Source organism: Chrysemys picta, chromosome 2, assembly GCF_011386835.1.
Source record: "Chrysemys picta bellii isolate R12L10 chromosome 2, ASM1138683v2, whole genome shotgun sequence".
NCBI lineage: Eukaryota > Metazoa > Chordata > Testudines > Emydidae > Chrysemys > Chrysemys picta.
The window spans coordinates 1,199,567-1,212,122 of NC_088792.1; the positions used below are offsets into that span (position 1 = coordinate 1,199,567).

The following is a 12,556-nucleotide window of genomic DNA, read 5'->3' on the forward strand; positions in this document are numbered from 1 at the left end:
AATTGCTACAGATAGCAGTCTCCCATCCCTATGGAGTGAGACACTGCTACCTGTAGGAATTTGCTTCATCACAGATATAGCAATGTAACAAGTAGCACATCCCTACTGTGTGTGTGTGTGTGAAAATGCTCTCTGTAGGATCGTGCTGCCTGCATCAGTGACACGTCCTACTTTGCTAAAAAAGGCCATCTGATGTAGCTAATTCAAGCAGTCTCACATGTAAAACCAACCTGATAGCTTTGGTTGATCACAGGATGACTATGAGCCATCAACGTGATATCGCCGTGAAAAAAGCTAATGCGGTCTTGGGATGCATCAGGCGAGGTATTTCCAGTAGAGATAAGGAGGTGTTAGTACCGTTATACAAGGCACTGGTGAGACCTCATCTGGAATACTGTGTGCAGTTCTGGTCTCCCATGTTTAAGAAGGATGAATTCAAACTGGAACAGGTACAGAGAAGGGCTACTAGGATGATCCGAGGAATGGAAAACCTGTCTTATGAAAGGAGACTCAAAGAGCTCGGCTTGTTTAGCCTAACCAAAAGAAGGCTGAGGGGAGATATGATTGCTCTCTATAAATATATCAGAGGGATAAATACCAGGGAGGGAGAGGAATTATTTAAGCTCAGTACCAATGTGGACACAAGAACAAATGGATATAAACTGGCCATCAGGAAGTTTAGACTTGAAATTAGACGAAGGTTTCTAACCATCAGAGGAGTGAAGTCCTGGAAAGGCCTTCCAAGGGGAGCAGTGGAGGCAAAAGACATATCTGGCTTCAAGACTAAGCTTGATAAGTTTATGGAGGGGATGGTATGATGGGATAGCCTCATTTGGTCAATTAATTGATTTTTGACTATTAGTGGTAGTGCTGGGTGCTGGCTGGTGAGTCTTGCCCACATGCTCAGGGTTTAGCTGATTGCCATATTTGGGGTCTGGAAGGAATTTTCCTCCAGGGCAGATTGGCAGAAGCCCTGAGGGTTTTTCGCCTTCCTCTGCAGCGTGGGGCACGGGTCACTTGCTGGAGGATTCTCTGCACCTTGAAGTCTTTAAACCACGATTTGAGGACTTCAATAGCTCAGACATAGGTTAGGGGTTTGATACAGGAGTGGGTGGGTGAGATTCTGGGGCCTGCATTGTGCAGGAGATCAGACTAGATGATCATAATGGTCCCTTCTGACCTTAAAGTCCATGAGTCTATGATTCTTTAACAGTGTAACAAGCCTTGTGGATAGGGAGGAAGTGGTAGACATGGACTATCTTGCCTTTAGTAGGGCTTTTGATACTGTCTCGCATGACCCTCTCATAAATAAATTAGGGAAATACAACCTAAATGGAGCTAAAATAAGATGGGTGAAAAACGAGTTGGAAAACAGTTCCGACAGTAGTTATCAGTGATTCACAGGCTGAAAGGGCAGAACGAGTGGGGTTCTCCAGGGATCAGTTCTGGATAAGTTTCTATTCCAAATCTTAATCAATGATTGAGATAATGGCATAGAGAGTACACCTATAAAGTCTGTGAATGATAACCTAGGAAGGAGTCCTGCGGAAAGGATCTGGGGGTCCTAGTGGACCACAAGCTGAATATGAGTGAACAGTGTAACGCTGCTGCTGCAAAAAAAGAGAACATTACTCTGGGATGTCCGCTCTGCTCCGCGCTGGTTAGGCCTCAGCTGGAGTATTGTGTCCAGTTCTGGGCGCCACATTTCAGGAAAGATGTGGAGAAATTGGAGAAAGTCCAGAGAAGAGGGGAAAAAAAGTAAGGTCTAGAAAACGTGACCTATGAGGGAAGATTGAAACATAACAGTTTTCAAGTATGTAAAAATCAAGTAGCATCTTTTTACAAAAGCCGTTTCTTACAATCTGTACGTATCAATAACTGCTACAGATAGCACTTTTCTACACATAGCAATTTCACATACACTATAGTGCAAGAAACTGCTACCTGTAGTAGGCATTTGCTACATCAGGTAGCAGTTTACTACAATGGCAGTTTCTTACAATCTATATGTATCAATAACTGTTACCGGTCGCACATTACTACGGGGAGCAGTTTACTACACTACACCTGCCCCGCCCCAGCTCCTGGCCCCTCTGTGCTGCATACACAGCAAGCTGTGGGGAGATGCGGCCGTGTTACCCAGGGCATCACCCCAAGAACTGGAAGAGAAGTCCAAGCCGGCACGGCTCGGAGTCAAACAGCCCCTGGTGTCTGCAGGTGGACGAGGTTGGGACGTTGGTGGTGTCGCCGGTCCTGCTCCACCTCTGAACGCACTGCGGAGGGGCGGGGGGGGGGGGACACCTGCTCTGGCCAGCCCCTGGGCCTGCTAGCTGGCAGTGGGGGGCCTGCAAAGAAGGGCAGCCACTTCCCTGATCCCTTGGGGGCCTCGGAAACGGGCCTTCGCAAAGAGCGGCTCCCTTGTGGCTGGGAGCCATTGCCTCCCACGCCAGGCAGGAGCAGGGAGGGGGCACCTGGCAGCCAGGAGAGGGGTTGGGTCAAGTGTGAATTTCGTAATGTGGTATTACACCACCGTGGCCCCAGCTCTACGGTGGCTACCGTCTCAAGCTTAACAGAGGGAAAGTCACATCTGCTCCTTGCTTCCGAGTTCGAGTCTCTAGGAACCCAGACAGACCAAGGGCAGCGACCGCACGCACAGTCCCAAGTACGAGGGCTTGTCTGTCTGTTTGACAAGTGTTATGAAACTTGCAATGAAAGTTCTGATTACCCAAGCCCACCGAAATTCGATACAGACCTATGCACTAGTTACAAATACAGTTATACTCGCATCCTCCTGGATAGACGTAGGGTCTGATGGGTCTCTCATGGATTGATCACCAGTAGAGGGATGGTTCCTGCTGGAGTTTTCCCATGGGAAGCCCAATTTTCCTGCTCTGGGCACCACCTTTTTATAATGAGATTCAGCCTATTCCTACATTCTGCGCATGTCCATAAAAGTGTCAACTCTCTTTTTTCTTATTGGTCTGGTGTCCCCTAGAGACTCAAGGGACCCCGGTTTCTATAGGCTGTGTAGGTTCTCTTTATTCTCATTAGCACTGACGCACAACCTGTATCCCCTGGGTCAGGCACGTGGTGGAGACAGAGGTGCCTCTACAGCATTTTTGTGATTTAAAATTAATCTAATTTTTCGCAATATCACCACTTGGTTCGTCTTTTCCCACAACCTTAGGGCATCGGGTTATTCTTCGGTCACTTACTTATGTCGGCATTTCTTAGCTCCAAGGCCTAAAATAGCCAAGCTAAAATCTTGCAGACCTCAGCCTACAGGCCTTGTGTTTCATCCCTACTTACTTAGATACCGAATACATACTTATCCCTTCTGACTACTGATCAGTCTTATACTTCTATACATAAGAATGGCCATACCGGGTCAGCCCAAAGGTCCGTCTAGCCCAGTATCCTGTCTACCGACAGTGGCCAATGCCAGGTGCCCCAGAGGGAATGAACAGAACAGGTAATCACCAAGTGATCCATCCCCTGTCATCCATTCCCAGCTTTTGGCAAACAGAGACTAGGGACACCATCCCTACCCATCCTGGCTAATAGCCATTGACGGACCTATCCTCCATTAACTTATCTAGTTCTTTCTTTAACCCTGTTATAGTCTCAGCCTTCACAACATCCTCTGGCAAGGAGTTCCACAGGTTGACTGTGCGTTGTGTGACAAAATACTTCCTTGTATTTGTTTTAAACCTGCTGCCTATTCATTTCAGTTGGTGGCCCCTAATTCTTGTGCTATGAGAAGGAGTAAATAACACTTCCTTATCTACTTTCTCTACACCAGTCATGATTTTATAGACCTCCATTGTATCCCCCTTAGTCATCTCTTTTCCAGACTGAAAAGTCCCAGTTTTACTAATCTTTCCTCATACAGCAGCCGTTCCATACCCCTAATCATTTTTGTTGCCCTTTTCCAATTCCAATATATCTTTTTTGAGAGGGGGCGACCACATCTGCACACAGTATTCAAGACGTGGGCGTACCATGGATGTATATAGAGTCAATATGTTATCTTCTGTCTTATTATCTATCCCTTTGTTAATGATTCCCAACCTCCTGTTCGCTTTTTTGACTGCCACTGCAAATTGAGTGGATGGTTTCAGAGAACTATCCACAATGACTCCAAGATCACTTTCTTGAGTGGTAACAGCGAATTTAGATCCCATCATTGTATATGTATAGTTGGGATCATGTTTTCCAATGTGCATTACTTTGCATTTATCAACATTGAATTTCATCTGCCATTTTGTTGCCCAGTCACCCAGTTTTGAGAGATCTCTTTGTAGCTCTTCGCAGTCTGCCTGGGACTTATCTATCTTCAATAATTTTGTATCATCTGCAAATTTTGCCACCTCACTGTTTACCCCTTTTTCCAGATCATTTATAAATATGTTGACTAGGACTGGGCCCAGTACAGACCCCTGGGGGACACCACTATTTACCTCTCTCCTACAACTGAACTCTATTTAGCATACAACGATTATACATGACATGTTAATTAATCAGAACAGCACACAATAAATGAATGATAACCCTGTAGCCAATGATTTTAGTTTAAGGTGTGTGCGTTTGGGGGTCCCAGACCAATCCCCCCATCCCTGCGGGAGGCCAGCTCACAAGGGTGCACGGGCAGTGGGACTGCAGCTTTTCCAGCAGCTCCTGGTGCCCTCCCTGTGCTCCCCCAGCTCCAGGCAGGTCCAGTGACATGTTCACTCTGGGCAGGAGCGGCTCCAGGCACCAGCGCAGCAAGCACATGCCTGGGGCGGCAGTCAGGGTGCCTTCGGCGGCATGCCTGCGGGAGGTCCGCCGGTCCCGCGGCTTCGGCGACAATTTGGCGGCGGGTACGCCGAAGGCGCGCGACCGGCAGATCACCCGCAGAAACACCGCCGAATCTGCTGAAGGCTGCCTGACTGCCGTGCTTGGGGCAGCAAAAACCATAGAGCCGCCCCTGACTCTGGGTGTGAGCCAGAGACGGTGCAAGCCAGTGCAGAGACCCCGGTTGGCTCCAGGAAGCCCCTGGGTGAGGCCCTGAGATGCTAGCAGGGTTCTGCGTTACCCAGCCTCGTTAGCAGCACAAGAGATGTTGACGGGTGCAGGGCTCCACCTGCACCCATGGAGAGGGCTACCGTGGCCAGGTGTGCAGACCAAAGACCCACCTGAAATGCACAGGGCTACCAGGGTGACTGGGACGGGAATTACGGGAGAAGAGCCTCCAACAGACCTGTGACAATGCGGTTCTGGCGGAACCCAACTGAGAGTGCCAACTCAGGACAAATTGCTCAAATAGGGCAGTTACAGCCCAAGGCTGGGGTTTTTTCCACCTCTAAGGCAAACCACCAGCCAGACTAAGAGGACTCCAGTCTCACCCCACTGGCTAACTGCAAGTCTCACAAGCAATCTCCTTAGATACTCCAGTTTCCCAGTATTACCACCAGTACCACTCGTTATGGGGACAAATGGTTATGAAAACCAATACCCCAGTAAAAGAAAAAGGTTCTCCTGATCCCAAATGACCAAGCCCCAGACCCAGGTCAATATACAAATCAGATCTTACCCACAAATCACGCTGTTGCCGATCCTTTAGAATCTAAAATCTAAAGGTTTATTCATAAAAGGAAAAAGATAGAGATGAGAGTTAGAATTGGTTAAATGGAATCAATTACATACAGTAATGGCAAAGTTCTTGGTTCAGGCTTGCAGCAGCGATGGAATAAACTGCAGGTTCAAATCAAGTCTCTGGAATACATCCCCCGCTGGGATGGGTCCTCAGTCCTTTGTTCAAAGCTTCAGCTTGTAGCAAAGTTCCTCCAGAGGTAAGAAGCAGGATTGAAGACCAGACGGAGATCAGGCATCAGCCTTATATAGTCTTTTCCAGGTGTAAGATCACCTCTTTGTTCTTACTGTGGAAGATTACAGCAACATGGAGTCTGGAGTCACATGGGCCAGTCCCTGCATACTTTGCTGAGGTACAAGGCGTATCTGCCTTCTCTCAATGGGTCCATTGTATAGCTGATGGTCCTTAATGGGCCATCAAGCAGGCTAGGCAGAGCTAATCTCAGCTTGTCTGGGATGTCACCCAGAAGCATAGCATAAGTTTGCCATACAGACAGTATAGAGCCAATATTCATAACTTCAACTACAAAACTGATACACACATCTAGACAGCATAATCATAACCAGTAAACCATAACCTTGTCCTAGACACCCCATTTGACCCCCTTTATACAAGATTTGGGTGCCACTACAGGACCTTGGTTGCAACAATGATCTATACGGTCCCAGTTTATGTCAATAACGTCACACCCCCAACGCAAAATTGATGCAGGAATGGATGACACAAACATCACTGACTGCATCCCAAGAGCTCCCCATCCTGGGTTCTGTCTCACTACAGCTAGTATTGGGTTAGAAGCCATACCAGTGTATAACAGAAATGGTTCATCAAAGTCATGTTCAGTAACATGATTGAACCTCTTTACAAACTCAAGGTAACACTTAGTTAGAACAATAGTGGATTGGATCTGCTCTGGCAGCATGGTTCCTGTATGTGCCATGTGATCTTGCCAAGAGCTAAAGAAAACTGCTACTTTATCCATACAAGCTCGGGCCAATGTTTGGAACCCAATTAACATCGAATAAATGCAGATATTAATGTTCTTCATAGTCCAGGAATCTTGGCATTTAGCCATGAAAGCAATATGGTAGTGTGCCTCAGTCTTCCTTTTCATACAGCACATTAGGTCTGGAATGTCCTCTCCCCTGTGAAAAGTTCCCATATTGTTTATATGCATTGCCTGTGAAACCCCAGTGTAACAAGGCCTTTTAACATAACGTGTGTTTTCATGTATTCCTTTTAACATGTTCAATGAATTCTCCAAAAGATTAGGCACATTGTATATTTTTACCGTTTGTGGCAATAGCAACACATTAATTACAAAATTTAGCAATAACAACAAGTTCATTGCAAGTGTCCATCTACAGTCATGTTTGTCATGCCACCCCTTTGGCTCAATACCATTGGAGTTTGGGCATTTTAGGGTTAACCTGTGGCTTCCCTTTGCAAAATTCAGTTTTCTCTTTCCTCCTTGTCCTGCAGGATCAAACCCTGATTTCTCTTGCTTAACAGAATTCACTGGCTGATGGGGTGGGCCCTCTGTGCTAACAGCTATTAGCAAGTCCTTCCTTTCCCAGCCAGGCAAGTAATTTGCACTACCCCAGACCAGAGCCAGTCCACCAGTTTTCATATTCGTAACTGCTATCATCCCCAAGCTGGACTCTGTCTTAAAGAGATACCACACAAATCCAAAAAGTCTGCGGGTGAGAGTTTGCTTCCTCTTCCCCGCATCCTCAAGCATTCAGCCATAAAACTGCTCTGCTCTGACACATCAGTAACCAAATCTGTCCTCAAACCCTGAAGCACAAACTGCTCATTTAAAGAATCAGAAAGGAGACATTCCTGTTCCAACACCATTGTCTCCCCAACAAGTTGGCCCCACACAGCCACTTGGTTATAGGGATGCCTCAATCCCTTAACAACTTTTACTTCCTCTGAGACCTTCTCAAAGCTACCCACACTGGATCTTTTACAAGGAAAGTTAGTGGATCCCTTCACAACAGACAATTTTTGGCTGCTAGGAACTGAAACTTCCTTGATTAAATCACTCTCACACCCTTCAATTGCAGGGAACTGCTTGCACCGAGTACCATGAGGATTCCTTTCTCCAGGAGCTTTTCTAAGCAGCAATTCACCCCTCACAGAAATTCTGCCCTTACCCTCTTCACCTAGGGCTTGCTCTAAAGGCACACTTTCCTGAGCAACAACAGACTCTGTCTGGGTCTTACTTACATTCAGGATCACCTTTGGCCCATCAGGCAGATCTCTACACAATCCCCTTTCAGGCGAACCCATAGACTTCCTAGATAAAAGGTTAGAAATACTTCCCTTCTCTTTGCCACACACAAGCTTAGGAATTTTTTCCTTTTTGCTACAAGTTGTTAAACTGTCCATAGGTAACACAACCAAATTACCTTTCTGCTCTCCTTGTGCCCTGGCTAGGGTATCACCCTGATCAGACAGAGTTGTTACACCCTTCTCCAACCACACATGAGCAACAGGCAAAATACAAGCACCAGAACTGTTTGGTCTCTGGGATTTTGCTAAGCCACTAACTGGATGCAACCTAGTTACGGGGCCATTCTCCCCAGCAGATGCAAACTTAGGACCATTCCCTTCCTGGGCTTTGGTTGAATCCAGAACCAACTCTGAGACAACTAAATTACTCTCAACCATCACAGGCCGAAAGGCACCTTCTGTCTGCTCCACAGACAAAAAAGAGTTGGAGACGCATTTTCCTTTACTAGACATACTGTTTGGGATTTCATTTCCCTTGTCCCAGCACACCGGGCTGTTCACAGACAACTGCTTGGAGACTGGGGTAGCTTCCTCCATAGGCAAGTCAACACCCCTGACAGACACAGGCACATTTCCTTCACTGTCACTGTTCTTCGCACAGGAAACAGATAAGGTATAGGGGCACTCATCTTCCACTCTCCTTGCCTTCCCAAACTGCTGACTAGATAAAGCCATCAGCTCACAAGACTGCCTAGGCTCATCCAAAATCTCCTTGTTCTCCTCTCCCTTCGCTTGATCTAATTCCAGATTTACTTCTGAGACATTAGATAGACATTCAGAAACTTCATTCACAGCCAAACAGCTACTTTCCAAAGACAAACTTTTGGAGAAACCCTCCATAGGCACAACCTTAGGATCAATCCTCTCTTGTGCCTGGTTTGTATTAACTTGACTGACCATAGCTTTAATATCATTTCCAATCATAATATCCTTAGGGATTATGTCTTTTACTCCCACAACCATGGTGCCCTCCAATCCCTCCCATTTCAGGTGGATTTTAGCCAAAGGCACCCTGACAAAATACTTAGATAAGGCTACAACAGTTACATCTTCACCTGGCAAATAATCTTCCTTCCTGACAAGACTTGCTTTAACCAGAGTAATATCTGCTGCGGTGTCCCTCCATGCCATACACCTCACTCCATTCACTTCTGCACTGCTAATAAACTCTGCATTATTTCCCCCATATTTAGCTTTAATGTGAGTTTTAAGGTCAAATCCTTCAGAGACAACAGAAACAGCATTTGCACACAGGGCACCAATGCTGGGCTCTGTGTGGCTTGCCTGTGAGTTTACAACAACAGGGTTAGCATTGGCCGTGGCATTTGGGGTTGCTGGTTTTGGGCTGCCCTTCAGTGTCGGGCAGTCTGGTCTCATGTGGCCCAGCATACCACAGCGATAGCATGTAACCTGTTCCGTCCTGGGATGTGAGTTCCTACCCTCCGGGCCCCCTTGAACTCCTTTAGAAGAGTCAGGTTTATTTTTAAATCCTTCCCTCCTCTTGAACTGGGGAGACTGGTGATCAGTTTTCCCCGGGGTTTTACACCCTTCTCGAGCCCTGTTTTGGGTATGGGCATCGGCAATCTCTGCTGCCCGTAGGACTGACTCAGGGTCCCTGTCACACACAGCTGCTCTCACATTGTCAGGCACAATGTCTAAGAACTGTTCCAAAGTTATTAAATCCAGCAGTTTTTCAAAACTCCCATGAACCTTGGCTCCCATAACCCACTTTTTAACAAAACCCATCAGCTTATGAGCACATTCTACAAAAGTACAATCCTTAGGCATTTTAAACTCTCTAAACTTAACTCTGTAAGATTCAGGAGTAACCTTGAATCGCCTTAACACAGAATCCTTAAACCGCTCATAATTTAACGCTTCTTGTTCCCCCAAGTCATTAAACACCTCCCTGGCTTTTCCAGTCAGTCTGGTTAGCAGGACAGGCATTCGCTGACCCTCAGGGATCTGGTACAGATTGCAGAGGCGTTCAAAGGTAGACAAAAACGCCTCTATATCCTCAGTATCATTGTAAATGGGACACATCCTTTCCCAGTTTTTCTCATGGCGGGGGGGAAGTGGAGTACCAGGTGGGGATGACTTTCTCCGCTCTTCCATTACTTGGAGCTGAAGTCTGGCCGTCTCCTGTTCCATCCTGTGAGTCTCCTGTTCCATCCTGTGAGTCTCCTGCTCAGCAGCGAGCAGCTCTAGACGCCCCTTACGGGCTCTCTCTTCAGCCTCCTTCTTTCTTTGATCAGCCTCTTTCTCTCTCTCAGCAGCCTCTTTCTCTCTCTCTCTTTCTAACTCTGCTATTTTGTGCTTCTCCAGCAATCGAAGATCTGCCAGCTTCTGTTCATGCTCAAATTGCAGTTGACTTGTCACCCTTTGCATCCTAATTTTTTCTGCATCTTCTGCAGCCTCAGGTAAGGGCTGTGCTCTTGCCCCCTGATCACTGGCTATTAGCAGATTTCTCAATTCTTCCTTTGTAGCTTTCTTTCTAAAGCTTATCCTCTTTTCTGAACACAAATTTTCCAGGGCTTTTTTCCCAAGTCCCTCATATGCTCTTTGCTCAGCCATTGCAGCAGCTCTTTAACCAACAAAACTCTCAATCCCAAAATTCAAATTTGGATAGCGTGGGGTTCTGACCCAAAGCTTAATTGACCTGGTTCTGTGGATCCAAGCACGACTACGCCACTGTGACAATGCGGTTCTGGCGGAACCCACCTGAGAGTGCCAACTCAGGACAAATTGCTCAAATAGGGCAGTTACAGCCCAAGGCTGGGGTTTTTTCCACCTCTAAGGCAAACCACCAGCCAGACTAAGAGGACTCCAGTCTCACCCCACTGGCTAACTGCAAGTCTCACAAGCAATCTCCTTAGATACTCCAGTTTCCCAGTATTACCACCAGTACCACTCGTTATGGGGACAAATGGTTATGAAAACCAATACCCCAGTAAAAGAAAAAGGTTCTCCTGATCCCAAAGGACCAAGCCCCAGACCCAGGTCAATATACAAATCAGATCTTACCCACAAATCACGCTGTTGCCGATCCTTTAGAATCTAAAATCTAAAGGTTTATTCATAAAAGGAAAAAGATAGAGATGAGAGTTAGAATTGGTTAAATGGAATCAATTACATACAGTAATGGCAAAGTTCTTGGTTCAGGCTTGCAGCAGCGATGGAATAAACTGCAGGTTCAAATCAAGTCTCTGGAATACATCCCCCGCTGGGATGGGTCCTCAGTCCTTTGTTCAAAGCTTCAGCTTGTAGCAAAGTTCCTCCAGAGGTAAGAAGCAGGATTGAAGACCAGATGGAGATCAGGCATCAGCCTTATATAGTCTTTTCCAGGTGTAAGAACACCTCTTTGTTCTTACTGTGGAAGATTACAGCAACATGGAGTCTGGAGTCACATGGGCCAGTCCCCGCATACTTCGCTGAGGTACAAGGCGTATCTGCCTTCTCTCAATGGGTCCATTGTATAGCTGATGGTCCTTAATGGGCCATCAAGCAGGCTAGGCAGAGCTAATCTCAGCTTGTCTGGGATGTCACCCAGAAGCATAGCATAAGTTTGCCATACAGACAGTATAGAGCCAATATTCATAACTTCAACTACAAAACTGATACACACATCTAGACAGCATAATCATAACCAGTAAACCATAACCTTGTCTTAGACACCCCATTTGACCCCCTTTATACAAGATTTGGGTGCCACTACAGGACCTTGGTTGCAACAATGATCTATACGGTCCCAGTTTATGTCAATAACGTCACAAGGCCAGAACGTGCTGGCCCGAGACCTCCTCTCCCTTCGTCTGTCTGCCTCGCTGCAGGGGCCACAGCCTGGGACTCGCCTCCCCCAGCAGTGGTGTGGGCTGAGCGCACGGGGAGGGGGGGGGGACACAGTGGCTGTGGGAGGCAGCCGCTGGGGAGGGAGTGGGATCCGGAAGCCAGGCCAGAGCCAGTAACTTGGGGGGTGGGGGAAAGATCTCGATTATCCTGGCAAAGGGGATGAGATCCCAGTGGAGCCAGCGCGCTGGGTGACAGTGGGGCCCAGTCATTGCGGGTCCAAGACCCCTGGGCTCCCATAGCTGAGAGTCCTCAAGGCCTGGCTGCCCCGAGCTTTTGGGGGCACCTGGGGCACCACCATGCCCCCTCCCAAAAATGACCACTGAAGGGAGGCCCTGGGGTCAGGGGCTTGGAGATTGAACCCCCGGCACTGGCCCCACAGCTGTGGCTCCTGTCCTGTGGGGCTGGGCTCAACTCCTGACTTTGAGCATCGTAGCCTGGTGCACCGGGGCACAGAGGTTGGGGGCTCTTTCAACTGGGGGGCTCAGGGCAAACTGTCCCTCTGCCCTCCCCCCATCTGGGTGGCCTTGGTAGTCGTCCTTGGTGTCTGTCTGCTGTGAGAACTTGGCTTTGGTTCTCAGCAGGCGGGAAGGAAAGACCACAGTTCCCAGCAGGCTGCAGTGCAGGGTCGGAGCTCGGCCCTCACGTGTCTAGAGCCGGCCACACATTTTTCAGCCAAGCTTTTTCCACGGAAAAACGTTCTTTGACTCAATGGCAAGGGTTGTGTTGTCGTTGCAAGGCCGGTGTTGGAAAGCGTACGCACAAAACGTTCCACTTTTC

General features: G+C 47.5%; 1 protein-coding gene across 1 annotated transcript in view; it reads left to right on the plus strand.

Annotated features, from left to right (window-relative positions):
* The window catches only part of LOC112061046 (gastrula zinc finger protein XlCGF57.1-like), a 104,987-nt gene that overhangs the window by 48,946 nt on the left and 43,485 nt on the right, over positions 1-12,556 (plus strand). The gene's annotated exons all lie outside the window — the stretch shown is intronic.